We start from the raw sequence: 27,778 nt of genomic DNA, 5'->3' as shown, positions 1-27,778 counted from the left end.
TGAGGATGTGCAGGCAGTGGACACTGAGAAGCAGCCTGCAAAGCTTGCTAAGATAACTTTGGATGAGTTGGGGTGAACTAGCCAAGTTCTAGTTGTGTCTACTTGTGCACAAGTCACTCATCAGTCAAACCAGACTTGAGTCAGCATGTCAGCTAATATGAAGGTGGTGTGAACAATCAGAGAATTAAGTCTGATGGGCTTTAAAAAGTGTAGGCTCATATCCTTCCTATTCCCAAATTCTATCCAGTGTTGGGCAGAAAGATTTAGAGGACTGTTTATGAGTATGGAGCTTAGCCGCTTCATTTGCGACTGCTTAATTTTGAAGGATTTTTTGCCAATAGCTCGAGCCTATCTGATATACATAAATATGTAATGGGATCACCTTGCTTTAAACTACAAATATCTTCTTAAAAATTATTTTTGCTTTGTTGACTAGAACAATAAAGTTCACACTTAGTGAAGTGTTATTGATTTTATTTTAGGTCTATCAGATTGTGAAAAGATCCCTTTATTAATTGTATTTTACCTGAAAATACTCAAGTGACATTTTTGTTAACGATTTTTAGAGATTTTTTCCTTCTTCCCCACTGTATTATAAAACAAGCAAATGAGTAATTATTTAATATAATTTTGATGAAACTATAGTAGAGCTAATAATACATTTAGCAATATTTTTGCCGTTTAATCTATTATATTTACTTTTGCTCTCAAAAGTTTCAAATTAAAAGCAAACTCCTAGCCAGTTTTCAGTGAAACTTTTGAATAAAATGCACTCCTACACAACTTAGCACGGCATCTGTTGTCACTTAATTAATTATACAATGTTCAGATTTCACAATGTAAGGTACTGGTATCCAGAAAGATACTGGCCATACTGTTTAATATTGGACACCCGGGCTGAAGCATTATGGAGGATTTTTATTTTCCTCGGTGTTTGTCTGCATTGCAGATGGCAGCCTCATGTAGACCTACTGGAAGCCAACTAGCTTTGGCATCAGAGAGGTAAGGAACTTGGAGAAATGAAGGCTGTATGAAACGCCAGGTTGCCATGGTTAGATGCTCCTGGTAGTTGCACTTTGTAAAGTTGTCTTGAATATCACTTCCGTAGAGACATACTTTTTGATATTTGAGAAATGTTTTGACAGGAGGCAGAGTAACATACAAAATGGGCCATTGATTTTCCTGGTTATTGTGGTCTGCTATTCCTGAATTACTTAACTTCTTCTGGAGCAGCATGGGAGTACTGTGGATGCTCACTTCCCCCCACTGCAGGTGCAGATTAACAGAGGCAGAGCATAGCTCTTCTATGCAGTATTTTTGTAGGGCAACATTCTTGCTTTGTTGCTAACCAGGAGCCTGGAAGCAAATGGATACCAAATTGCCTGATGAAATACACTCTCAGGTGGGGTGTGATGAGTTGACTGGCAAGTGTTGGAAGTCCTTAGTCAGTGAGCTCTTTAGTTTTATAAGTGTGATCTGGATGGAGACACGTGGGCATACCCTTCCGTAGAGCATCCTCTGAACTACTCTGTTGGAACGTTATCTCTGGTGGCAAAGAACTCCCACCATAGCTACTGCTGTCCTTCACTTTCCTTGCATGGATTTGATTACAAGGAAGGTAGTCTGTAAGTGCTTTTAGAGGTGAACAGGATAAAAGAGAGATGCCAAGAAGGAATCGGTGTGCCAAAGTAGCAGAGAGGACTGATGAATTGTAGCAGTCCTCTAGCTGCCCTGGAGTGAGCCCAGCAAATGGCCACCAAGATGATGAGATAGAAGGAGCACGTGATGTTTAAGGAGAGGCTGATTGAGCTGGGTTTTTTTCATCTTGAAGAGAAAGGGATGATCTAATTGTTTTCAAATACCGCTATAAACACCCAGGAAAACAGAGCCAGACTCTACGCACACACACAACAAAAGGACGAGAAGTAGCAGAAACAAGTTATAGTAAGGGAAATTCCGATGGGATGTAAGGTGAGAAATTCTTTACTACAAGGGTGAGCCAGCACAGGCACAAATAGCCCAGAGAGGTGTGGCATTTCTGTTCTTGGTGATAGTCAGAATTTGACTGTCGAAGGCCCTGAGCAGCCTAATGTAACTTCAAAGGACCCTGCTTTGAGCAGGGGAGTTGGAGAGGATGAGCTCCAGAAGTTCCTTTTTGACCTAAATTATTCTGTGATTCTGAAAAATTCAGTTCATAACCTGTTGTTCAGAATAGCAGTGAGATCCCTGCTGTGCAGGATATAAGGAACATGTGATTATGTTCTCAATGCCTAGGTGCTTCTCTAACATGATTTAACGGAAGAAACAAGAAGAATCAGAGTACTTCCATTTCTGGTATAATGCTTTGGGGTTAAAGCTGTGATGACATTTCTTACAGATATGCCAGACAGCGTCACTATCTTTGCATAAAATGTATTTGAGATGGTACTTTTTAAAGACAAAGAGTATTCACAAAGGAGGAAAGTGATAAGCAAATTTCTAAAAGATAGACACTCTTAAGTGACTTGTTAATCATCTTGGCTAGAACAATAGTAAAATTAATTTAATGCTGTTTACTGTCATGTTTCCTATACAGCACTCATAGAAGAGAGGAGAGAGATGCTGAAGATAAGGGAGTTGAGTTTAACAGAAATCTTGGCTCTTAGACTTCATCTTAGGATGAAGGGGAGCAGTTCAGCGAACAATACCAGACTATTTCCACCAGTACAAGTTGGACATGTAATCTACAGGGAAGGTCAGTGTAAACTTTCATTTTCACATTTAAAATCCAGTCTGATTGATTCCTCCTATTCTGAGGGTGGCTAATCAATATTACCAGGAGGCAGTAGCCTTGTGTCAGTTTTGGTGATTTTGCAGGAAGTCATGTAGGAACTGGATGAGAAAAAACATTTAGTACACCGAGAAATGAATTATTTAACCAATGGAACATTCATTAGTTAAAATTAAAAATAGAAAAATATATTCCCCTTACAACTACAAACACTTCCTACAAAGTATAGAAATCTGTAACTTTAATCTGCAAGTACCTTGGATACAATATTGGGTGGCAAGAGTACCACTTAAAAAGGCAACAATATGTTCCATATATTAAAGCAAGTTTTTCTGAAGCAAACTTCAGCTGGAAAAAAAAAAAAGTTGAAAACAGTTTTAAAAAAAAATCAAATCTGCCTTTGGCAATGTTATTTGAGGGAAAGGGGGCAGCACATCACATGGGAATCTCACACAGGCCTTCAGCAGTGTTCTTCCTGATGAGCTTCATCATGGAGGAAAGCTGGGTCTCTTCTTACTTTACTACTCTTCTTACTGTTTCAGAAGAGAAACACTGCTCTCCCCCCTTCCCCTCCCCACAAGATTGCTAGAGCACTAGAAAGTTCTTGCTTAAAAAAATTGTAGTTTACTTCCCAAACATCATATAAGCCATTAACTGTTACTAAAACAGCAAATTCCAAAATGCATGAAAGCACTTTGGAACAATAATATATATATATATATATATATTCTGAGAAACAACTGTCATCCTGCCCTTTCATTCAAACCTGTTTATCAGGATGTCTTTGTTTTACGGAAGAAGAGATGTCAAATGTCAACAGCAGAATTCCAAGTCTTTCATAGCATATGCTATATAAAATTAATTTCTCAACATGGGTAAAGTTTCCAGAGGGAGGAAAATAAACATGCAGAACAGCAGATAAACAAATACAAGAGGAGACTTAAAGAGCCTGAGAAAGAGAATAAGCCACAAGTTTGAGTTCTAGAAGCATCTCAGAACCTTAAAACTTCAAAGAGAAGTTGAGAAACCTCAAAACTGGGGAGATGCTGGGGAAGTTTAGGAATAGTATAGTGAAATGAAGATGCCAAACCCACAGCTATGGGCTCAGTTTACAATCTGAGCGTTAAGTACAGCAATCCTATTCTACTGACCAGGGACAGGACATTGCTGCAGAATTTAACAACACAGTAGCCATGAGGCAGACAATTTTAGGCAGCTATTTTCAAGTCACACGACTGAGCACAGTGTTACTGAGTTACAGCAGAGAGCACAAGCACCCAGCAGATACAGATAGGGGTTAAAAGATTAAAACTGCATTAGCTGGAACAAGATGTTTCCATTTGCCGTGGGTGCTTTAGGCATATTAGTAGGTATGCATCTATTTCTTTTAGCACTTACGTATTTCTCAAAAAGTAGATAATCATTTGAAATTTAGCCCAGATTATTCTTTCCTCTTTAATATGTTTATTGGATTAATTATACCACATGTGTCTGGGAAAGGTACTAGTTTGGGGAATTTTGCTCTGTGTTCCCATTCTGAGTGTATTCATGCAATTTATGATTTATTTCATATCTTACAAAATGTATTTTGAAGAACAAATATCCCCGAAGAATTTTGGAAGGATTTTAGAAGACTAAAGAAAAAGTAGTATCTGAAAGGGTGGTCAGTTTGAAAACACAAGTCTCCACAGACTATGAAATAAAGAAAGACAAAGACAGCACATGTTGGAAACAGTAGCTAATGAGCTGCACTCAGCCAAAAGACCACTTGAAGAAATAGCGAGACAAAGGCGGGGTGGGGGGGAAAGGCTAGGTACTTTTTTTTCTCTCTATTGCTGTTAAAGCAAATCATTAAGGTCTCCTTATAGACTCTTAAAAAGCTTATTAAACAGTTTTTGGTGGCTCTAACTAATACAAGTTGCCTCTCTGTTCGTATGATGGTAGCTTAAGGAGTTTTTAAGAGACTTCTTCAACAATCTGAAAGAATGATTTTTGTCACAAAGATACAAAATATTGCAGAAGAAAAATACTGTTTGTTTGTAAGAGAGGAATCACAAGAGCTGTATTGTTCCTTTAAAAAGCAGTTAGGACTTGGTTTATCCATGTTTTAAAAATGAACAAAGATCAGTTTTAGACGTTTAATTAAAAGCAGTCTTGATGTCGGTATGCTTTTATCCTAAAAATCATTCTAGTACGGTCTTTAAACATCCACAGCATTACTCTTGTTAGCACATTGCTACGAAAGTAACCACATTGTGGTTTACCGCAGCTTGCTGACTTCACAGAAGCTATTATGAAGATTGTGCCTTCATGTAAATACATTGGTTGCATGAGATGCAATTATGAGATAAATAGAGAAACTCCTGAAATTAAAGAATGAATCAGAACTTCCAGATAACTTTCAGTACTTTTTTTTTAATCATTAAAACAACCTGAATTTCAGGAAATACGTTCAATAATATCAGAAGTGGGATGATATGGTCATTTATTTCAAGTGACTGGAATACGAGACTAGATTCTACATCTGACTCTGCTCTTGACTGCAATGTACAGAGTAGCTTTCTTTCCCATTACCTTTATATTCATTTATATCAAAACTGCAGATGTTCAAAATATGTGGAAGTTTTAAGTTAAAGAAGAAACAGATCTTTTTCCTAAGGAACCAGCAATCTAAAGAGATGAAAACAGACTGGAGATTCAGGAAATAGATATAGCCTATGAGTAGGATGATTAGAATGTGCCTATAAAGTAGATTTGTTTTTACTTAAACAACTATCTTTTGTCCTTGCTTTTCTGGCCTGGTTCAGTCTTACAATTTTTCTATACCAACACCAAATTTTTTTGTTGTGTTACTTCTTTCTAATATTCATCTTCCTCACAGCATACAAGGGAGTTAAAATACCTTGTAAGCAAGACTAGGAAAGTAAATCTACAGAAAAGATACAACAGAAGAAAGATGTAGTTATAGACTAGCTCAGAGGATATGTTCTATAGGAGAAAACACAGAGAAGGGAACTTGGAATTCAAGACTCAGGAAATGAAGCAACTGTGCCAGCTTTTTTTCTAAACTCTTTCGTCTGTCTGACTGTCCAGGTCTAATTTTTGGAAGATATGTCAGACTGCAGATACCACTGGCAGTGATGCTCCAGGTCAGTGTCTCCTCAGAGTCTGCCAGCTTTCTTTAAAATTGTCAAGGACTCAGTGAGGATGTTTCCTACTGCTGTTGAATCTGAACAACTTATAGAGGGGTAAAAAAAAAAGAGAGAGAAAAAAGAAAAGAATATATTCCAGAAGAACAGCTACCAAAGTAGAAAAATTTCTTAAAATATCATAAAATGTTTAACTTCATCCTGTATGTTCTCATTGTTTAATGTTGGTCAGAAATATGAGTAAGCCCTAAAGAGAATAACTAGTGTCAGGGATTTGGGATTCTTATTATGTTCTGTTAACCTTCTGACACTATCCTTTACTGACAGTTGTCTTGCAGAAATCTTGCTATCCTGCTGCGCTTCCATATTTTAGGTAGACTTTGGTCCACTGGTTCTGTGATATCTGGCTCAAATACTTGGAGCGAATTAGGTGTTTCTGATATTGACAATAGTATCTGCACTTTTGACCCATCATCTCAAGAATATATGCCTTTAATATCTGCAGTGGGAGATAACAGAAATCATTGTATAGGAAATATTGGTTAATTCTTCTTGTGTTGTTTTCTTGTGATTGGATTATTTTGACTCAGGGCGGTAGGAGCAAGTGAATGTCAAACTTAGATGAAAGAACGTGCACTTGTAAGCTTTCATTCGTGTAACTGATGAAGAACATGTATTTTTATCATGCGTTAAATTTAATGAATGGATAGCCTTTGAACTTCTAGTACTTCCTGGTAGATTCTCACCCAGTAATACAATTTAATGCAGTCATTAACAATTGTGTTCTTCCTATGTGTGACAAATTTAAATGTACCTAATTCAAAGCATATTATAAATTCAGAATATTTATTTTCCTTTAATCCATTTGAAGTACAAAGTGTGAGAAGGATGGCTGTATACTTGATAGCACTTCTAGAATTGCAATGCTAATCTCATCTAGATGTAGATTCAGAGACTTATTTTGAAGTGAAGTCCTTTTACTTACTTATTGCATTTGCTCCACTAATTGAGTTCCCTTTTCATTGCCATCCTTCCTTTGGGAGGCTGGATGATTTAAAAAAAAAAAAAAAAAAGCAAATATTATTTAGAATAGAACCCTCCTTTGCTTCCCTATTTATCTGGGCACTTTCATGACTCCCATTCCACTGTATCTGAACAGTAGGTAGAAGACAAAGAAATTATCACAAGTGACCAGCTGCCAGTCCAAAAACTTTGACAAACATCCAGGTGGATGTCTTTTGTTTGATCCTTGCAGAAATATATATAGAAGCAAGTATAAAGTAAGTATCAATGTGTGTGTATATATGTATATACATGCACAGATATGCACACATAGGTATGTTTAATTTTATGCAGCCTTACTGTTAAGTTGGGTGCAGCTTCAGGTATGGTTGGATAATGATGACTGTAAGAGATGTAAATTTGTTTCAAGTGTTCAGGAGCAACATTTTCTTTCCCATAATAAGTAATAAATTTTTCAGTATCTTTCTTATTGCCACCTCATTGCCTTTCATTATGCTTCTGGAAGCATGACCTGTTGGGTGAAAAGCAGCTAGTTACTCTAATTGTAAGCATACCAAAGAACTTCAAATTTGTTATTGCAAAAAAGAAAGAAAAAACAGGAAATATTGGCAAATTCTTACTTATTCTAGCTTATTCACAGCTATATCTTATGTTCCAGAAATGCATTTGTATGAAGAAACATGCCTTAGGCTTTGTTTCAGAGAAATCTAGGAACTACGGGGAATAATTTAGGATTGCTTATATGAGGCAAGTAAATGCCCACAGTTTAGAAAGTCATTTAGACAAACAAGCTTGTACGTAGACCTAAGTATCTTGTATTCTAGATCAAGGAAAGTATTCACAGTGTGCTTTTTCCAATTAAGATTGCATAAATTGTCCTAATAGCAGTAGGCCTAATCCAGTTTTCATAATATAGAAAATTGGAAGGCGCTAAAATGATGTCAGAGCCAAAAAGCAAGCAAATTGGTGTCCAGAGAGAACTAGGCCTAATGTAGATAGGAAAATATATGTAATTTTTCTTCCCAAAAATGCAACTCAGGAAAGAGTGGGCCAGTCCAGTCTTGCTGCCTGGTAAGTCACTGTAAAACACTTATTTCCCCAAAGCTAAAATTTGTGGCTTCTATGGGAAAATATTTTTGCTACATTTTGATCACCTGCAAGCTTCTATTGCTTTAGTAGTATATCTCTGCTCTGGAAGTCATGTTTAATCAAGGTAGTTTCACTAATGAGAGTAGAGTTTGGCATAAGAGCCCCACGTTTGAGGGGTTTGCTGTATGCCATGTGCAGACCTAGGCATGTGGGTGCAGCCAAAGGAGGGAAGAAGGCTGGCATGGCTGTGACTGTCTATTCCCAAAAGCCCCAAGATGGCTTTAGTTTTCCAGCAGCCTCCAAATCAAAAACTCATATGATGATACAAAAGCTCAGTTGCCTCAGTGGGCTCGACTAACTGGCTTTAGGACATTCAGGTATTGGGAACCCAAGTATGCCATTCGTGCTTGCTCTGCTTTGGTTATTTTTGGCACAGAATGCTAGTAAAGCCTAGCCAATGTAGTCTGGGGATGGTTCTGGATTTTGAATGTTAATTTTCCTGCAGCTTAATCCCATGCAGAAATAGAGATTCTGGCCCCGTTGAATTTAACGGCACATCTTCCACTGACTTCAGCAAGGACAGAATTTCTCTCAGAGACCATATCTTTCCACCAGAGACAGTTTCACACAGCTAAGAATTTGGAGACAGGGCATAAAAATATCTAGAAAGGAGGTTCCTTTCCCAGAAAAAAAATAGAGAAATAGTTTTGAAAATGATTTTCTAATACTAATAAAGAAAATGTAATAGACCATTTTATGCTCCTGTCCTTAGGCTATGCCTTATACCATGATCAATGTAAAAGAAAATGATATTTTCTTGATTACTCATTGAAGCAGAAAATGAGTCCTCTTACCTGCAAATTTAGAAGTTCCCTGAGTAATAGGGTAGCCTTTGTACATCTTCAATTTTTGATGTTATTGGGTAGTTTATGGTATTTACTAAGATGTTTTAGCCTAATCATTTTTTTGACAGGATAAAATATCACTATTACAGTGGGAACATTTTCCTGACAGAAGAAACCATTTAACAAATTAGATTCTGAATGAAATTTGCTGGTCAGCGGTACATAGAATATACAATGCATGTGCAAGAAATAGTTTCTGGTTGATATTTAAGCTATGTAAATTATACAAAAGCATCCTTAATTGTGCTGGCTTTCTCTTTCTTCTAAAACTGCAAAAGGCATCGGCAGAAGTAATTTGAATGCCTCAAATACGTTGTATAGAAATCTGTCTGCTTCAGAATTACAGGCTCCTCTTTCAGTGTAGAACACACAAAAAAACATTTAGCTTAACATTTGGAGGAGAGCGGAATAACCAGCAGTGTTCAGTCAATTCCTCCTAGTACTTCTGCAAGTCATCAGCCTTGAAGGGTAGGTAACAAAGATGGACTCCCATCTTTCTAAGCATTCATAGGAAAGGTCTGCTGCCTTGGCCTGCCAGCACCTCCTTTTGGCAAGCTAGCCCTAGAGTGGATTCTTGTTTGGATTTGTGACTAGTGCATTACCCAGCAACAACAGCAATTCAGGAAGCACCACATAAACATCTCTTGGTTCTTGCACCTGCTGGAGTTTCAATAGCAAGCACAGAGGCAAAACAGGAGATGGAATAAAATACTCCTGCATTTGCATCTCTGAGACTGGCTAAATGATATGATCTTCTGACAGATAGTGTTTGCTCAGAGTGGAAATCATCAGGATGAAGATGCAACAGGACACAGGCTATTTTTATTTCTAGATTTTACCTCTGGTTGCAGGAGATGGGTGACTGTCATCCAGTGAGAGACATGCAGAAAGCTGCAGCTTCTCTTCTGTTCTGTAATGTGGAATACGTGCTGCACTGAAGACTGTGAGAGCAATAGTCCCCCTCTATAAATCTGCCTCAGTTGCCCAAAACACTGTCACTGTTAAAACTTTTTGCTACATCTAGTAAGTCTGTTTAGACATTCTGAGTATATGCACTTCCAAAAAATAAAGGATCTAGCTCTTTGAAGTTTAACTTCCCAGAAACTAATGAACACTTGAAAATACTGGTCCCAGTTCAGCTTTGTTATATGGTGTCCCTCTAGTGCAGGCCTATGAGACGCATGATGAGGAACTGAGGTGAAAGATCTTGAATTGCAGATCTTTGCTTGCCTTTTGCTTCTCTCCGGCAAGTTAAAGTTTTATTTCTGCCCTCACCTTACATGGACCACCCTGGTGAGAACTGGTAAAAGCTATGTCTCTGCTTGATCTTGGGCTCTTTTCCAGTGGGATTGTGATTGCATTGCATTTTCTTTGTCATTGGAGTAAGGAAGTGTCATGGGCTGTGTGGAAGCCCAAAGATCTCTTTATTATCAAATAAGCTGGAACTATATGCTTAATTCTAAATGTATTTGAACAACTAATGGTTGTAAGGCTTCTTAAAGTAGTTAGGGATCATTAGACTGAACTGTTGCTAGAATTAACTTAAAATTCACATATATTACTAGAGACTTTAGAATGAATTTCTGATATCTTTCTCTGTTCTTCAGGCAGTGGACCTTGGCATTGCCTTCTTGGCTATTTCCTTGTTCTAGGTTGGCTGCATTTTTATATTTTGTTTCTTTTGATTATATCTTATATGCACACTTCTGACCCTTTTTTCTCTAAATATCTCAAAAGGATGAAACTAGCCAGATGTTTGCATGTTACAGAGGTTTCATCTGCATGTAATACTTGAATGGAATCATTATTTTATGTCTCAGACTTGCTCAGGTAAGGGCATCTATTGATAGGTTTGTTCTATTCCTTCATAATTCCTACTATCAGTATTACTATATATATATGTATATATATATCTGTAATGCTGCCCATGCAGAAATTAACAGAATGAAAAATCAATTGGTGGAATGTCTCTAATGAATTTTTTGGCTATTCAAGATAAAATAGCTTTAAGAGATGAGTAGGAGTGCTGCTTGCACTCAACTAAAGCCGCTTTTGCTTGCGTCTAACTCCCTCTTTATTACATGGAGAACTTGTGCAGCAGAAGTAATTGACTGCTGTCTCTGCTGTTTTCAGTGTTCAAAATCCTGTGGATTTTGTGACTGTCCTTTCCTGTCTTTCCTCCTGCCTCCTCGTTTTCATATGAGGATCTCTCAGAGCTCTGCTCTTCATTTTGTAGATGAGGAAAATGACAGAAAGAGATTAAGGTTAAAATGTCAAAAGTTTTTATCAAGTTTGGGTGCTGATTTTATATGTCCAGGCCCTGATCCTTTCAAGTGCACTCAGCATTATTGGACTTCGAGATGGGAGCTGCCCTTTGAAAACTAACCATTGTTGCTTCTTGCTTTTCACATCTGTCAAGGTTGGGTAAAAATCTTCTTGAAGCTGATGGGTGTACTAGTTGCTTTCCATTCTGGCTGAAAGTGGGAACAATCATATGCCCCTTTGTTTAAAAATAATTGAAACATGGGAAGCCACTTCTAAGACCACTCTGAATGCAAGTACAAGCTGGGAGGTTTTGATCTGCTTGTGGGTGTGTGTGTGTTTAAAAGTAAGCAAGGAAAGTGCTAACTAAAAAGAAATGCTTCTAACGGGGGCTTGAGAGAAAAGCAAAAATTGCTTGGAGCTTTTTGTGCAGAATATTTCAGGAAGAGTAAAAAGAACTATTCTGTTGATTGCTACTCTGATCAGAGAAACAGTGTTTTATATGTATTCTGCAAGTAAACAATATGATTCAGTCAAAGAGAAATGACTGCAGGCCGCAGGTAGTATAAAAGCATAGGTTTAAAACAGGGGTTGACCATGAACTCTTACAAGAACATTGTTTAATGAGAACTTAGGTTAAAAACATCAGGTGCATGGTAGTTAGGGAGTCCCAGAACTGAGCTCACCAGGGCAGTCTTCACTTGGGTGCTGTTTATCTTCTCCATTTAACTTCCTAATGCTATACTGAGCCACATACTTTTGCTTCCTGCCCCTGAACTGCGCTCCAGGAATGAATGCAGGAGGAGTGCTGAAAGAGGCTGTTGGCTGGACTGGTTAGTCTCCAACCTTATTGAATTAACATGCTAAGCAGCATAGGAAATGGGCAGCTTCAGGGGAAAAAAAATATAAAATAGTTAAGGCAAATGACTCTGGATTTTATTTTTCCAGAACTACTATGTAGTGCTGGTGAGCTCCTTAAAGCAGAGTGGTCCAGTTGCTTATCTGCTGCTGATCTCTTTCCCCGTTGCTATCTTCCACCTCTAGATTAGGGACTCTAAGTCTAGTCCTTTTAGCTTTGAGGCAGCAGACAGGGCACAGTTCAAAAGAGCAAATGTGAAGCTACAGTCAGTCACCCAGATTATCCTTGTTGATACCCTTGGCTGGGTAGCCAAGACCCTCTTTGGGATCATAGGTCTCTTTCTTGAAGGAACAATTCAAGCAAATTGCACTCAGCTACTTGCCTTTTCCCCGTTACCTTTTCTTTAGCAAGGTGGTAGGTGAAAGGAATGTGTTCTGGGTCAGTACCTTGGCTGCTGTCTTCTCTGAACCTCTATTACCTTTAAAGCCTACTTGTATTTAAGATGGTGCCTAAGTTCCCGGTGATTCTGGATTAACAGCAAACCTGTTTGGTCTTTGGAATGTACAAGCTCTTCCATCCTTCAAGAGTTATCCTGGTTATCCTGGAAAATCTGGAGCTTCTTTCCTGGGGCAATGCAGTAATCCTGGGAAGTATGTCCCTAATGTAGGGGTTAACCCCTTCCCAAGCATTTAGTTTCCACTTCATAGCAAGCTATAAAGCTTCTCAGTAAAACAGTATACATGTTATTGAAGCTTTCCTCCTACTCTCATTCCAAGACCCCAAACTCTTCTCAAAACATTTTTTGAGGAAAAATAGATATAAAGCAGCTTCCTTAAGTTGCAGACTTCAACCTAAACAAGTGAAATTTGGCAAACTTCATAAGCAGGCCTTCCTGTCAGTTGTTACGAGGAGTGCCGGTGTAGACACCAGCCCTGCTAGAGATAGCCCTGAACTTTTTTCTTGATAATTGTGCACTAATACAATTTAAAGGGGAAAGATTTTTTTCCTTCTTTCTATGGTAGTTGCTCAGACTTGTTTAAGAGTAGCTGTCAGCAAGCCATTTTTTTTCTTTCAAATAACCTTGAGGATTTACAAGGATCACTTTCATTCTCACTCAGACTTGCAACAGGAGTGCACTGCTGTCTGTAGGACTTACCTAGAACTATACAACAATTCTTGCATTATTAATAAAAAAAAGTGAAGAGAAAGTCTATGTCTGTAAGACCATTCTTCTGGTGAACTTCATTTGGATCATTCTCCATTCTGGTGCTTGATACTGTGTTGCAAAATTCTGCTAGTTTGGGTAGGTTTTCTGCACTAAGAGAATTGATTGTCTCTGCCCAGGTCAAAAATGGATTCTTGCTTTCAGAGACTCCAGGGTATTTGGTTAAGGTCACTAAAGGGTGAGCCTGAGCCATAGGCTCTTGATTGCTAGTGCAGGAGGACTTCCTGCGTTTTAGTGGCACCCTCCTGCTTTTACAAGAGCGTGGCATCCTAGCTATTCCACTCCAAGGCAGAGAAAAGATGAGCCACATTGCTCTGTTGCATGTGACTGAAGCTGCTAGGAGGTCTCCTCTTCGCATGTCCCTCATGAAAGGAGGAGGGAGAGGGGAGTATTACGTTAGTGTTTGTTTCTGTTGTTGAAGAGCTGAACTTATTCAGGCTTGAATGAAAATACAACAAACCTCAAGCCGGAGGAGTGGAGCGGGGGGGGATTGCAAGACTGAGTTTTGGAATATTTTTAGTCCCAGCTTATGCAGAAAGCACCTCTGTAGTGGTAATTAGCACCACCATAACTGGGCCATCAACTCAAAGGGAATGTGCAGGGCACAACCTCCTTGCACCTTTTCGCAGGGGTTGGTTCCCTTTCAGGGTGCTCTGTTCTGCCTGTCTGCAGTGTGGCTTGGGTTAGAAGCCCTACTGGAGGAAGCAGCAGTCATGACTTGTACCTACTCTTAGACCCATCAAAGTGCAGTCCTGTATGAGCTGCTGTTGCTTCACAACTCCACTGAAAATGCCTTTTCCATTTTTATTATTGCATTTATTATGGAGACCTGTTTCAGATTAGAATTCTTCTTTTCTTAGTATTTGCTTGAGAACCTGATGGGGTTTTTTGTTTGCTTTTTTTTTTTATTATTCCCCATTATGTGAATTTTAATCTGGATCAATTCTCTGGGTTATGGAAGAGAGGGAATAGAAGGAGGAAGATGGGTACTTCTGTTGGGAGCATGGATCCACCAGCTAGAAAGGTAAGGAAAGGACATGGTTTGAGGAGTGGGAAAAGGCAGAGTGAAACCGAAATGAAGAGAGTGCAGGAGTGTGCTGTGATAGAACAAGCCATCAGCACAGGGTGGCAAAAGGGAAACTTCAAACTCTAGAAAATATCCTGATGCTGTTTTGGTGACACCCTGTGCTGGCTCCAGCTGTCTGTCATCCTACTCTCTTGTTGGATCTTATTTGTACACAACCTCACCCAATGGCTGCTGCCATTGAATACTCTTTTTGAAGGGAAATTTGAATTAAAACTTGCTGCAAAATTAAGTCTGATGCTGAAAACAGTGAATTAAAAAGATATTCAGGAAGAGTCACCTTTTTATGTTTGTTTGTTATGTGCTTCCTGGCAATAGCATAGATGAAAGCTCTTGTTTTTTCAAACTAAAATTTTGTGGGTTGTTTGTGGTGGTTTTGGTTCTTTTTAAACAGGCTCCTTAGAGGGCAAGTTGTTTTTAAGTGTCTGCATTGATCAAAGAATAAACCTCAGTTGCTTCAGTTGTTGTAAATACTTTGGGAATCTTTCAGACACTTCAGGTGGCTGTGTAACTCTCTCTTCTCTTGTTCCCCCACTGGCAGAATCTTCCGCATCTTGAACTTTGCTTTTCTAGTTAGATTCAGTTGCCTGCAGAGGGGGGAAAAAAAGTATATTTCAGTATGCTTGAGTATATTAGTTATATTGTAAAAGAGACTCTGAATTGAGGACAGCTGTTCATGATGCCTGTTGAAATGCTGTTGAACAGCAGTGGGTGTGACCAACTACATCTCATTCCCATACCAAAGCCACTTCATTAATGATTACTTTAAGCTAGCAGCCCTTCTCTACCTTGCCTAACTATTCTTCCCCCTCCCATTGCCTACTTCCTCATGAAAACTGTTGCGAAAAGGAAGCAGTAATCATCTGTAAGCTTAGGTTGAGGAGATCTAATAAACAGGTGTATGACCTCAGCCATATTCTCAGCCATGTCATTCAAAACATTTATCATCATCTGTAATTGGATGTTTCACAGTCAGGTTTGATACCATCTTCCCAGGATATGTAAGATAGCTTAGCTTTCTCTGCTAATTTTTCATGGCTCTATGTAAAATAGCCCCCTCCAGGACTCTTACACCATAAGTACTATCTGTCTTTTCTTCTAAACTTGGTTAATGAATTAAATGTAACTAGGTTAAATGAAGAGGAATTGATACTACCATCCCCAAAAGAGTTTTGGCTGGTGTAACTATAGGGTAGATGGGAAATGACTCCAAAGCCTTTAGCCCCCCGCAAGGCATGGGGAGGAATTCCTTTGAGAAAGTAACAGGTTGGGGCCCTGGAGGTCATAGGAGGTAGGTGAAAAGGAGGAGAGAGAAATGGACAACAAGAAGCAGAATTCCCCACCCTGCCTTTCACATGGTTATGTTTAGGAAGAAAGAGCTCATGCTATAGAAAGGACTTTGTTGCTATTGTGTCAAGAGGCCAACCTCTTTGGAAAGAGAACAATTGGAGAAACAAAGCATTTTCTTGGTTTGGGGGAGCAAGGTTGCCTCCTTCATAGTATCAGCATGTAGGCTAGGATCCCAGAAGAAAATTAACATTTGTTTATAATAACTTAGTTGCTACTTTAGGCCATAGGAGTCGTAATTAGATATGTTCTCCTCTAGCAGTATATTCAAGTCCCAGGCCTCCAAGGGAAGATATAGGAATATCCTGCAAGATCCTGAGCTATGGCTGGGGACCTGCAGCTGGAAAGACCTAAATGAGGGCTGAAGGGAGTTTGGACTGAGGCAGTAGAGGAAATGCTTTGGACCCAGCAGACCAAGTCTCCTACTGAGTAGTATCGTATACTGTATGTGTGATACGGAGACTTTTTGGTTTTTTCGTATATAATTTTTATAAAAGCTGAAGACCCATGCTGAGTGTCTGGCTTTAAAAATAAATCCAAGTTTCCTACTTTTAAAATCCAAGCTGAATTCTAAACCATCTGGGTTGAACCTGTATTGCATGGGATAAATTGGAGAAAGAGATTTCTCTGCATATGCAGAAGACACTTGCATAGAATTAAGAAACACAAGTTCCATGGGCTCAGCCAGTGACTTTCAGCCTTTGACTCCTGCTCTTCTGCTGCCAGCACACAAACCAACTAATTGAAAAGAAATCATCACAGCGATGTTAAATCCTAATGTACATCGTGATAATTTAACATTTAAAACTTTAGATGCCTTTTTTTAAGGATGAATATACTAGAAAAGGTTTTGTTAAATTCCAGCCTGTTCGATGACAGGCCTGAATTAAAAACTGAAAAACAAGCTCCTTGGAATCCCATGAAGAGCCCTTACTAGTGTTAACTCCATAGGTTATTTGGTTTCTCCCTAGTGCAATGGCAGAGCTGTTTATCACTGCAGATGAGCTGCTAAGATTGGATCTTTATTTATTGGATCTTATCAGTAGACAAGATCACTACAGATTGGACCTGCATAAGGATTTGGAACCTACATCCAGCACTGTGGTAGGGAGCTGTGCTGAGATGTCCCTGCTCAGCTTTAAGCTAGGAGCCTCGATGAGAGGGTCTAATGTTGTGGCTGAAAGCCAAGCCGAGGTGCTGTGAACCAGGCAGCTATGCTGAAAACTGGTGTTTCAAGGAAACTTTTCTGTGTGAAGTGGAAAAGAGCCTATTTGGATGATGCTTTTTTATTTATTTATTTATTTTAGTAATAGGGAATAAAGTGCATTAAAGAAGGTGCTGGGATGGAAGCTGGGGTAGCACAGCAAGGTGTGAAGAGGTATTTACCCACTGGACGTTCATGGGTGATGAGCAGAATGTAGCCTTTTTCTTTGCCCAATATAGTACAGGAATGGGTAGTTTCCTTCAAATTTTTGCAGACATAATCATATTTATTTCTGCAAATTTAGTATGGCATACTTCTCTTCCTTAAACTTTACTTCATTTTATGAATATGTGAGATACTGCAACAAAATTGTGTAGCTTCTTTTTAGTTTCCTACTGATGTCTTAAAGAGAGTGCCACAGCAACGTAATAATAGGCATTCGAGAACATGTAACCACCAATGAAAGCTGTCCAAAAAAATTGCTTCTGCAGTTTTCTGTATTGGTGTTTTTTCTTTGCTCCTCCTTCAGTGTTATACTTTTACTTTAACACCTTTGAAACCTGTGGGAGGTAGTGAAGAGGTTCTTTGCTAGGTGTATCCTCAGGTCAAACACTTTAAATTGTTTATATTGCTTTAATTTGCTGGAAGGCCAAGTTATGACTCTGAGATCTGTGGTGCTAAATGCAGTGGGAACGCTGAGGGGAAACCATGATGACCCAGACAGTTTACAGACAGAAGCAAGTTGAATTGGGATGGCGAATTCTCCTGTGGTCCCAGGAGCTACCCAGCTTTGAATGATCTTGAGTGGTGATGATGCAAGTGACTCCTTCTGTCTGAGGCAATACAGAGTTTATCCAGTGATGGGCCTGGGATTTCAAGCAGTTCAGGTTACTCATTTTGTTTGCTACAACACCTTTGTCTTAGGGAATTGCTTTTTGAATCTATTGGCATCAGTGTATTCTCCTTCATGCACTTGTATACATGGGGGAGCATACCATCTTGAGCTACATTTTATTTGGATTAATTTCTGTCTTGTGTATTCTCAAGGCTCCTTGTAGCTGCTGTGCGTAACTGGTAGACAGGTGCTGCTCCAGTTACAAGCTACTGTAGTTCAGAGTCTAACCATCCTTTTCCATGCATGGAAGCTCCTGTCTTGACCGCTTCCACCACCCCACTCCCCCAAAAAGAACCTACCAGGAAAATACATTAAAGACCTTCTCATTTTGTACTGTTTTAGGAAACATTAGCATTCATTATTTTTGTATAAAAGAGAGAAGGAAACCTGACTTCTTCTTTGTCTTGGCTAATGCCAGCATGTTCCTAGTTGTTTATCCAGTGTGTCTTTATTCTGTCTGCTTATCTAACACATGAAATCCTTACTAAAAACTTAATTTGCCTTGATTGAAGGTTTTTGCTCATATTACCCAGAATAGCTGTAGCTCCTAACTGAGAGAAGCCCTGAAGGGAGGGGAGGGATACAAGTAACTCTTGTTAACTTACTCAAGTAACTCTTTAATGCTGTTCCTAATTCGTAGTTTAAATACATAGTCCTTGTTCCCCTTTCCCCTCTTAGCCCTGTGGTTTATAGACACTTCTGCAGAGGTGCACCTGTGTTGTTATAATCTTTGTCAAGACCGACTGCCAGGCAGGACTTGTACATTAGCTCTTAGATATGCCTCTGGTAATGCATTTTGAAGTTATTGATGGCAGTCAAACACAGAATATTTTCTTGTGCAGAAACTTGGTGTGCTATAATACGGCTGATGACAAGGACTGCTGTTGCTTCTGGGTGTATTGCCCAAAACAAAGTGCAGGTGTCTGTATCACTAGTTGACTTCCCCTGGACTTCATGGGGAGAAGACAGCCTTCAGGATCTTTTGGCTCCACTGATGTCCTCACAAGCCTAGCTTCTGCTGAGGGCTGTCTGAACCCCATTGGTGCTTGGGGTAGCATCCCCTCTGTGCTCTCTGCTTTTGAAAGCTTTTGCCATCCATTTGGGGAAAATAAGGGGCCTGTTAGGGATAGAGTTTCTGTTGCTCTCCTATGGTAGGGGCAAAAGAGCAGCTCCTTAAAAAGAGAGGGGAAGCTGCAGGCAAGGGCAGGTATCCAGAGTAAAGGGGCTCACAGGATCCAGGGCTGATTTGGGGGCTGTGCTTGGGCCTGGATGCATCAGGCCTGAGGGGAAAGCAGCCCAGTCACAGGTCTGACTCTGTACAAGAACTAATCATGAAAAAGTGCTGGCAGTTGGGATTTTAGTCCCCTGTAGCTTTTGCAGAAGGTGTTATCTGCCAGAATGAAGGGAACTGCTAGGAGCAGATTAAAAGCAGCTGCATTTAGATCTGCAAAATAGTAATGAGAAGAGATGGGGAGGCTCAAGGAAACGAACATAGAAACAAGACAGAAGGGCAAATCTGATGCTGAGGAAAAACTGCATTAGCATGAAGTGGTTATGGGATGGGCTGAGTGGATAGTAATGCTACCTTGGCTTGGTCCTGGCTGTGCTTGCAGGGAAGCTGTTGATCGCAAAGGTGGCAGGGCTGTTTGAGCTGCATGAGTTGACAACAGTCCCCTTTCCTAATTCAGACAAGATTTCAGACAGTTGTATGGATTCGGAGGTGTCTTTGGGTCTAAAACGCAAGTATGAATAACATGATGCTTTATTCAAGCAAATTTATGAACAGGTCAGCTTCCTTAGAGTAAATGAGGTCAATGCTGTGCAACTAACCAAGCATTTTGAAAGTGATCCTAGTGTATAATTGAGAATTGGACCTGCTGCACGTCCTCAATTTTTTTAATAAATGTTAACTTGGTAAAATAAAGATATTATCTTAAATGGCTTCTAGGTAACTTACTGTGTTTGAAAAAGCATGTAGTTATATTTTTCTAAAAAAAAAAAAAAAAAAAAGCCCCAGGACCTGGTTTTATATGTTTGGTCTTTAAAAACAATATAGAAGTAGCTTTTTTTATTATCATTGTTAACTATGTTGCCTGGAATGCCGAAAGTAAGCACACTGCAAGTTCAGAGCATTTGCTAGTCATATTTGAGGTTTTCCTCTGGAAAAGATTTTAAAAATTTGATTTAGCTTTTTAAAATCTCAGCTTATTTGCATCCAGGCTTGCTGATTAGTTAATCATTCATATTTCTGTACTAAACATGAGAATGCTTGGCTTATAAGATGGTTCAGTCATGTAAGAGCTTTAACTGCAGTGAACGACAAATTCAGAAGCTTGTTATGTCAGAAAGGAGGAGGAGGAACTTCTGTTTAGGTCTTGCCTTCACAGGGAGAGGAAACACTGATAGTATCTGTGTAATCTTGCACTGATGAGCTGGCATCACATTGCTTTGGAAAGATTGATATTTCAGATCTGATGACTAAGTGGTGGTGGGCACAGCTGCTTTAGAATCTGAGATAAAGGAAAGAAGGAAAACAAATCCAGAATTGCTATGTGAAAACCTTGCTGACATGTAATGCTGTCAGAACACTTATAAAGAGCAGAAACCCTTTTCAGTGTCAATCAGGTACGTGCTATATTGAATGAAGTATTTATTATTTTAAATGTTGCCAAAGGTCTGCAATTGATAGCCACTAGATTTATGAACAAAAGCCTCTCTAAATGAAATGGAATGGTTAAAATATTGAGAGATTTGTTTTAATTCCAGTGCACATTTCTTCTTAAAGTCTAACAGTTTGTGCAGATAAAATGATCTTTCAACAGGTTTGTGTTCTAGAAATTATTTAGGATTCAAACAAATTATAGAAGTTTGCTATATTTTAAGACTTGGGTTTAAGAAGTTAATTAGAATGGGATTGCTGCACTAAAACTAGAAGGAATATTTTGAACATACATTATGGGTGATATTTTTTTCCTCTTAGTTTTTGAGAAACTGCACAAATAAATATACTAATAAAAGGCAAAAGCCACTTCTTAGCATTACAGTATTTTTAGGGCCTGATTCAAAGCACATCGGACTTGTTGGAAGTTTCCTCATTGACTTGAATGGACTTTGGATCAGGCTCTTCAAGTTCCAGATCTCATACTGATAAATACCTCTGGTTTTGTTACAACTGCTGTGTCTGCTTGAGTAGATTTCCATACTAAAGGCAGTGATTTAGACTTCTGCTCTTTTAAAGAGAAATTCAGTTTTGAAATGCTCCTTCCTAATTAAACAAGATACAAACCTGTTTCTTAAGGTTGCTTTTGAAAATGCTAAAAGGTATATTTAAGAGGAACTAAAGATGGATTTGATAGAGATGTAGGCACATACTGTCCCATCAGGACCTCCGTCTGAAAGCTAGTAAAGTTTGTTTGTTTGTGTTTTTTTTTTTTTTTTTTTTTTTTTTTTTTTTTTCTTTTGGTCTAGCAATGATAGGTATGATCTGGTCTTCCTATCTTGGACATTTTAAAAGTGAGATTTTATTAGAGAAAATAAATTCCAGTTTGGAGGGAGTGGAGGATGAGCAGATTATGCAATTTAGACCTTGGAATGGCTGACAAATATGCTCTTTCCTTTTGAGAAAGAATCATCATACAGAGAAGGACAAACGACTACCTCCTTATATGCAGTAGAAGTTTTGATTTGGTTATGAGTAGCATGAGAAATGCCTTTTGAATGTAAAGTCATGTAGCATTTGATTCTGTCATGCTGAGTGTTGCCAGCAGTATGTTTCCTCATCCCTATCCTTGAAATTCCTTTCTCATCTGTTGTCCCCCAAGGCGGGGGAGAGCCGTAAGACAGAAGTATGGTGCCTTTCACTTAACAAATACACTTCTGATTTCTAATACAAAGCTTTGGAACTTTTATTTGCTAGTTCAGGACTTGATCAAAATTCCTGTAAGTGCTTTGAGGTAAATTAGGAGCAAAGTTTAAACAGAATTACCCCCTGTCTCTCCTCCTCCTTTTTGCTTCCCTTTCTTAACTTTTCTGTTTCTTTTACAATAAAATGTAACTTACATTTCAAAGACATAGTGACTGTAACACAGTGTTAGAGGAAGACAGCTCTAGTATCCCTGTTCTCAGACTGGTAACAGTGTGTGTGACTGAACAGTTCCTTGGACTTTCGGAGGAGAAATAAAAATCTTAGACCTGAAGGGATGCAATAAATCTTACGCTTCTTTACAGTTGATCTCTGAAATGCTCTGAATTACAAGAACCAGTTAACTTCAAGAATTGCTGGAGAAAGTGGAATCACAAGAATTATTTTATATACTGGTGAATGAAGTTATTGGTGACCTGATATACTTAGTGTCACAGGAAGAAAATACCCCCAGTATTAGAGAGACTGTCTAAAAATGTTGTGATTGCAGCATTGCCTTCAATGAATGTCAGCCACTGTGAGTGTCTGCGTATGATGATATGCTGATACAGAATGGGTGAAAAATATTAATTAAAACCACTATAAAGCCATGTTATTATATGGTCTCTTCAATTACGGTGAAAAGGGATGATTCTAGGGGGCTGAATAGATTTTATAATCCCTACGTTATTGTGCTTTTCTTCAGTTATCCGCAGCAGGCTTTTAGAAGCAACAGGAAATACTCCCATAGAGTTTGCTGGCCCATTCCTCCAGGGATAAGAAATATGAAGCTCAGAGAACAGAAGTCCCAGAATAACTCCTCAGATTTTATATTAATAAGATCAAGAGGCCTTTCAAATTTTGTAGTTTCATTTCTTGATTAATATATGGGATAAACTTCCACCTGTGTGAATCACCAACAAAATTCTTACTGTCTCAGAGTCAGGATTTTACCCACAGTCCAGTAAAAGGCTCTTTTTCATGTCCAGTTTAGTCATGAGACAAATCTGGAACAGCTTCTTTCTTTTCCTTGAGATTAAAATGTATCCAACAACTTTTGTTACTTATGAATAATGTTAAAATATCTTATCTGATTTGGGATTTCATATGGCATTATAACAACGATTCATTGCTTGCAGAGTCAAGAATAAACGATACCTTGATTTTCTGTTATTTCAGGGAGTGAATGATGATGCAAAATTACTAGCTTCTCAGATATTCACAGCTAAAATGAAATGCTTGTAAATAAATCGGGATGACTATTGGAAGACAGGTGGATAAGCTTGTAAGTCTTAAGTCAGAAAAACTGTGTATTGAATTTTATGATTAATAAGATACTTCTTACTGCACAAAGCAAACTTAAGGCAACCAGATGTCTGAGCTGTGCTGTTTGATTACTGAGTAGAGCAAGATGCAAACTGGACACACTTTGTAATATTCACACAAATGAAGCAGATTGTCTCCCAAAACAGTTCAACTCCAGAGCTTTAGCGGCTGCCTGAGTGGCAGTGATGGACAAGGCATCTTGCATGTGGTATATTTTTCTTGAACAGATGCAATGGGCTGTCTTGTAAACAGTGCCGACAAATGCTGTCAGTTTAAGAGGCTTTGGACTCATTAAAGACTACTAGTGAAACAGACTCCTTATGTAAATTTGTCTTACTGTATATAAACAGTTTGCATAGTAATGTGGCCATGTGAAAGAACACAGTAAATAAGGTGTTTTTACTGGTGCAGGGGGAGAGTGGAATAAGGGATACTCAGCGTTGCTTTTTCCTGTCAGATCAGTCTGCTGCTTTTCTCTGCTCTTCAGGTCACCTAGATCTGAAAAACAGTTCCCTGATAGCGTGTTTACAAGCAGGGTTTTCTAAAGCCTCAAGCAGCCCTGGTTATCGCCATTCCTTCTCAGCCTCGTAAAGCAAGAGGTCATTTGAGGAGCTTGGATCATGGCATGCTCGAGGGGACAGACAGTGCCTCAGGTCTGCTTAGCCAGGAGAAATTAAATCCTGGTTTCACTGCCGTTCATGACAAACAAACTACCATCCCATGAAGCATATTTTGGAGCAATGGCAGGTCAGATCCTCGAGTGGTTTAGGGTGCTCCAGCCCTAACTTCGGCAGAGCTAAATAAATCAGTTCATGTCATTTGAAGTTGTCCCATTTGTCTACCCACCTATCTAATGTTGTTGCCTATAGATTGCCAGGAGGTCTAGGTTGTACGGGCAGCTAGGACTTTATTGTCCATTGGCCAAATCAAGATTTGCCCAGGGCTCATCGCAGGTTTTTATGCCTAGTGATGGAAAACGGCTGCCAGGGAATCTATCTTCTATACTTGCATCAGAAAGCAAGACAGTCTCTCAGAGAGACTAGGAAGCTTCAATTCCAATTCTATTCCTCATGCCAGATTTGCTTGTTTTTTCTTTACATATTGACTTCTTTCACCTCCCTTTCCTCTCTTAAATTTCTGTCTGCCATGAGTGCATTGCAGCTGGCATTGTTCTGTGTGCATCTCTGCTATCCATCTTCACAGACTTGCGTAGGGGAGCTGCTCTGGGCATAGGGCGTAAGTGCAGTGGTATTTTTAGTTCCTGATATATTTATTTTATTTATTTATTATGTTTAAGGAAAGAGACCAATGCTGAGAGATGCTGAATTGTTATAAGAGTAAACAAAAAGAGCTTTACTTCAGTCAAAAGGTTTCAACCTCTCTGCCAGTTCACGTCTACTCCCTGCCAGTAACTAAAAGAGAGTTATTCAGTAACCTGCTGAGTTGTGTAAAAGTCTACTGGGTAAAATGAGGCTATTTCACCATATGTACTTGTTCTTTCTGAGGACAGGTTCTTGGGCTGACTGCTCTGTGTCTCAGCTGAGTAATATAAATTAAAGATGTCCCTCAGTACAGGCTTTCATAATGACTTCAGCATAGTGAGCTCTTGTGATATTTCTAGGGCGCTCTGGTTAAGAGAGAAGTGGTGGTTGAAGGCATTAATTCCTCCTGGAGCCAAGGAGCTGGTGTGTTCCCTGCTTCTGGCATAGAGCTATGCTCTGATCATGAAACCAAGAATTAACACTTGTGTGCACTGAGAGACCCCAGTGTGCTTCACAGGTGCTGGATGCAGATGCACATCCAAGCCCTATGAGAGTGAGAGTCCCTGGTGTAGATCAGCCTCTACTGCTCCCTTGCATCAGGAGGAGACTGGGATACACAGGATGGGAAGAGCTGTAGTGTTCCCTGGTCTGCTCCCAGTCTGGATGACTGGCAGACCAGGGCCATGGGACACACAATGGTGCAAACCTATTACTCAGCATAGATGTAGCCTCCTGTATTTATTTTTGTGAAAGAAACATTTCTGTGGGTTAAAGTAGAAAAACTGTTTTCAGTACTATAGAGCTCCCCTCTTTGGGAGGTAAGGATGTGTGAAGTGTAGTAAACAGATGTTAGCTGTATGAATTGGTATGGTTCTGGAAGCTACTCAGTTAACCACAGGAAGACCTATACTATTGATTTAAAGCTTGCAAAACTGCACTTCATTTTAATAATAAGGTTCTTATTCGAGAAGGGTGATGTTCTGCATAATGGCTTCTGCATGATATGCTGTGGATGGAGCTGTGATTACAAAATCCTCAGATTTATCCCTGTAATTGCTACTTGTGTAATAGATTTACTAGATGTTTCTTTTTCAATGAAACATGTTAGAATTTTCACACTGAAATTCAAATATTCTTTTTGATAGAATATGTCTCTGAATATGTCAGAATACTGAACATCCATACTGTACTTTGAAATAATGGCATGGAGAGGAAAGGAGTTGAAGCCTCTCAGGCTACATTTGTGTTCTTTTATAGAACAGTGCTTTCCATTTCTGGTCTGTGAATTTTTAAGTGCACGAAAGGTGGCTAAAAATTTGAGTCATAGAAAGCTTAAGTTTGTCCTGAGGTCTGATAACATTTAAGGCTCTACAGATTGAAAAAAGACTGAATGACTGCACTGAATCTTAGCTCCAACTTGAATGGAGGTCTGAAAATCTTTTCCCATTATATACTTAGCTTCTAGTGATCTAATCCCATTGCAGCATATGTAAGACAGTTGTTTTCATGTATCTTGAAGTGTTAAATGTTGATTATCTCTGGACTAGGGCCCACACCTCTTCCCTTCTTGAGCAAAGTTGACAAGATTGCCAGTCTCCTGGTAATTAATGATCCTTTGATATGCTTCACCCCTTGCAGCACAAGTGGAATTTCCTCCACTATGAATGCTTCTAGTGGAGGCGTATGGATGAATGTAGTCATTAAAAAAAATTCAGGTAGGAAGAGATCTCTGGAGGGCAACTAGTCTGACCTCCTGCTTAAAGGTAGGTCAGGTTGCTCAGGGTCTTGTTTTTAATATTTCCAGAGGTTGAGATTTCACAGTCTTTCTGGGCATCCTGTTCCTGTGCTTAACTGCTCTCACTGTGGAGAATTTCTTCTTATATTCAGCTGAAATTCCTCTTGCTACAGCTCGTGACTGTCATCTCTTGTCCTTTATGCCATTCTGAGAAGAGCCTGGTTTTGTTGTCTTTGTAATTCCCCTTAGGTGTAGTGGAAGATTGCAACTAGACCTTCCCTCAGTCTTCTGTTCTTTCTTTCATTCTGCAAAAGAACAGAGTTCCCTTAGTGCTTCCATGTGTGTCATATGCACCAGGCCTCTGAAATCTATTTATGTTTAGAATGAACCTAGAAGTTGTCCGTGTCCCCAGTAACACAAGGGTTACGACAGGCCAAAGAGTGCTCATTTCACTTGAGTTTTTCAAAGCATTTGTGCCCCTGTGCTTTTAATCGGCAATGTTTTCTTCAGAGGGTATCTTGATCTCACTGGGAATAGGCTGCTAATTTTGCAGGAATGGGTATAACATCTGAGGTCTGGAAAGATACCTTTACTTTCCTTGTGCTTCCCTATCTGTACTCTACTTACTGCATCTACTCCTTCTCAGGCAATAATAAACTTGTTTACTTATGACTTTTGGCAGTATCTGACATTGCTGCGTTTAATGCGTAATAAGTTCCTTACAAAACTTGAAGCACAAGTGCTGTGTCGTGCATTAGGAATGACTTTCCTTTAAAGATCAGTTTTCAAAAGAATGATTCAGTTTATTGTTGCAATGAGATGCACAAAGTTTAGTTTAGCAGAAATTAATAGAATGCTTTGCAAGGTGACTGAGGTGCTTAGGTTGTGGGGTACTGGAATATATGGTTGCTGAATCACTGCTATTAAAATGGAAGGAAGAGCGATTACACTTTAAATTAAAGCTAGCAGAGAAAAAGGTCACCTTAATTTTCTATGGCAAAAAAATACTTTGCTCAAAATATGTGACTTGCAAAGAAAACTTTAAGCATGTTGTAGTTTGTGTTGATGTGATGGTCACTGAGAACATCCATTAATCCACTGTTTTCTTGCAGATTGTTGCCTTTTTCAAGGAAAAGCTCTTTTACTGCATTTCCAAGCAGGCTCTAAAAATTGGCAGCCTGTCCTCTGTTTTTTTGCCTAAAGCTAAAAAAAAATTAAATCAATTATTTCCTACAAGACTTTTTAAAAGGTGCTTGATACAGGTAATGTGCAATAACCAGCATTTGAATGTAAGTGTATCTATTTGAGTTTGTTCAGATAGGTCAGACGGCTTAATTATTTACCCGTGTATCTATTTGACTATGACATCTAAATAGTTGTGCTTGATCTGCTGTGTGTTGGGTGGTGACTCTTCAGATACAGAGTGTTCCACATGTAGAGCTGTTTTGTTCCTACGTCATCATGGATATCGGTGCTGTCCTCTGTGTATTGGAGTCAATGGAACTGTATTCTCTTACACCAGATGTGAACCCTGCCTTTAATGTCTTAGATTTGTGACTGGTAAGTGTTAATCAAGGAATTTGATGGAATGTTTACTTAGTTTGGAATATTTACTTAATAATGGCATTTCAGTCATTCAGTATCTTGCTGAACTAAACTGACTTCAGTGCATTGAAACACTTGCAGTCTTCCAGAAGACTGTATTCTAATATTAGTAGTAATCTAGTAATAATTTCCTCCTT

General features: G+C 39.0%; 1 protein-coding gene across 6 annotated transcripts in view; it reads left to right on the top strand.

The window, feature by feature from the left end:
* ESR2 (estrogen receptor 2) overlaps positions 1-27,778 on the top strand; it is a 91,846-nt gene that overhangs the window by 24,848 nt on the left and 39,220 nt on the right. For 3 of the 6 annotated variants that reach the window (XM_064511959.1, XM_064511956.1, XM_064511955.1), the window contains 2 exons: positions 950-1,002; positions 2,576-2,734. The gene's annotated coding sequence lies outside the window, so the exon portion shown is untranslated. Of the gene's footprint in view, positions 1-949; positions 1,003-2,575; positions 2,735-27,424; positions 27,597-27,778 lie in introns of those variants that run through there. The other 3 variants (XM_064511958.1, XM_064511957.1, XM_026114477.2) reach the window with 2 other exon arrangements.

Source organism: Dromaius novaehollandiae, chromosome 5, assembly GCF_036370855.1.
Source record: "Dromaius novaehollandiae isolate bDroNov1 chromosome 5, bDroNov1.hap1, whole genome shotgun sequence".
In the NCBI taxonomy this organism is placed as follows: domain Eukaryota; kingdom Metazoa; phylum Chordata; class Aves; order Casuariiformes; family Dromaiidae; genus Dromaius; species Dromaius novaehollandiae.
The sequence above is the reverse complement of the archived record's forward strand: the minus strand, read 5'-3'. Positions and strand labels throughout refer to the sequence as shown.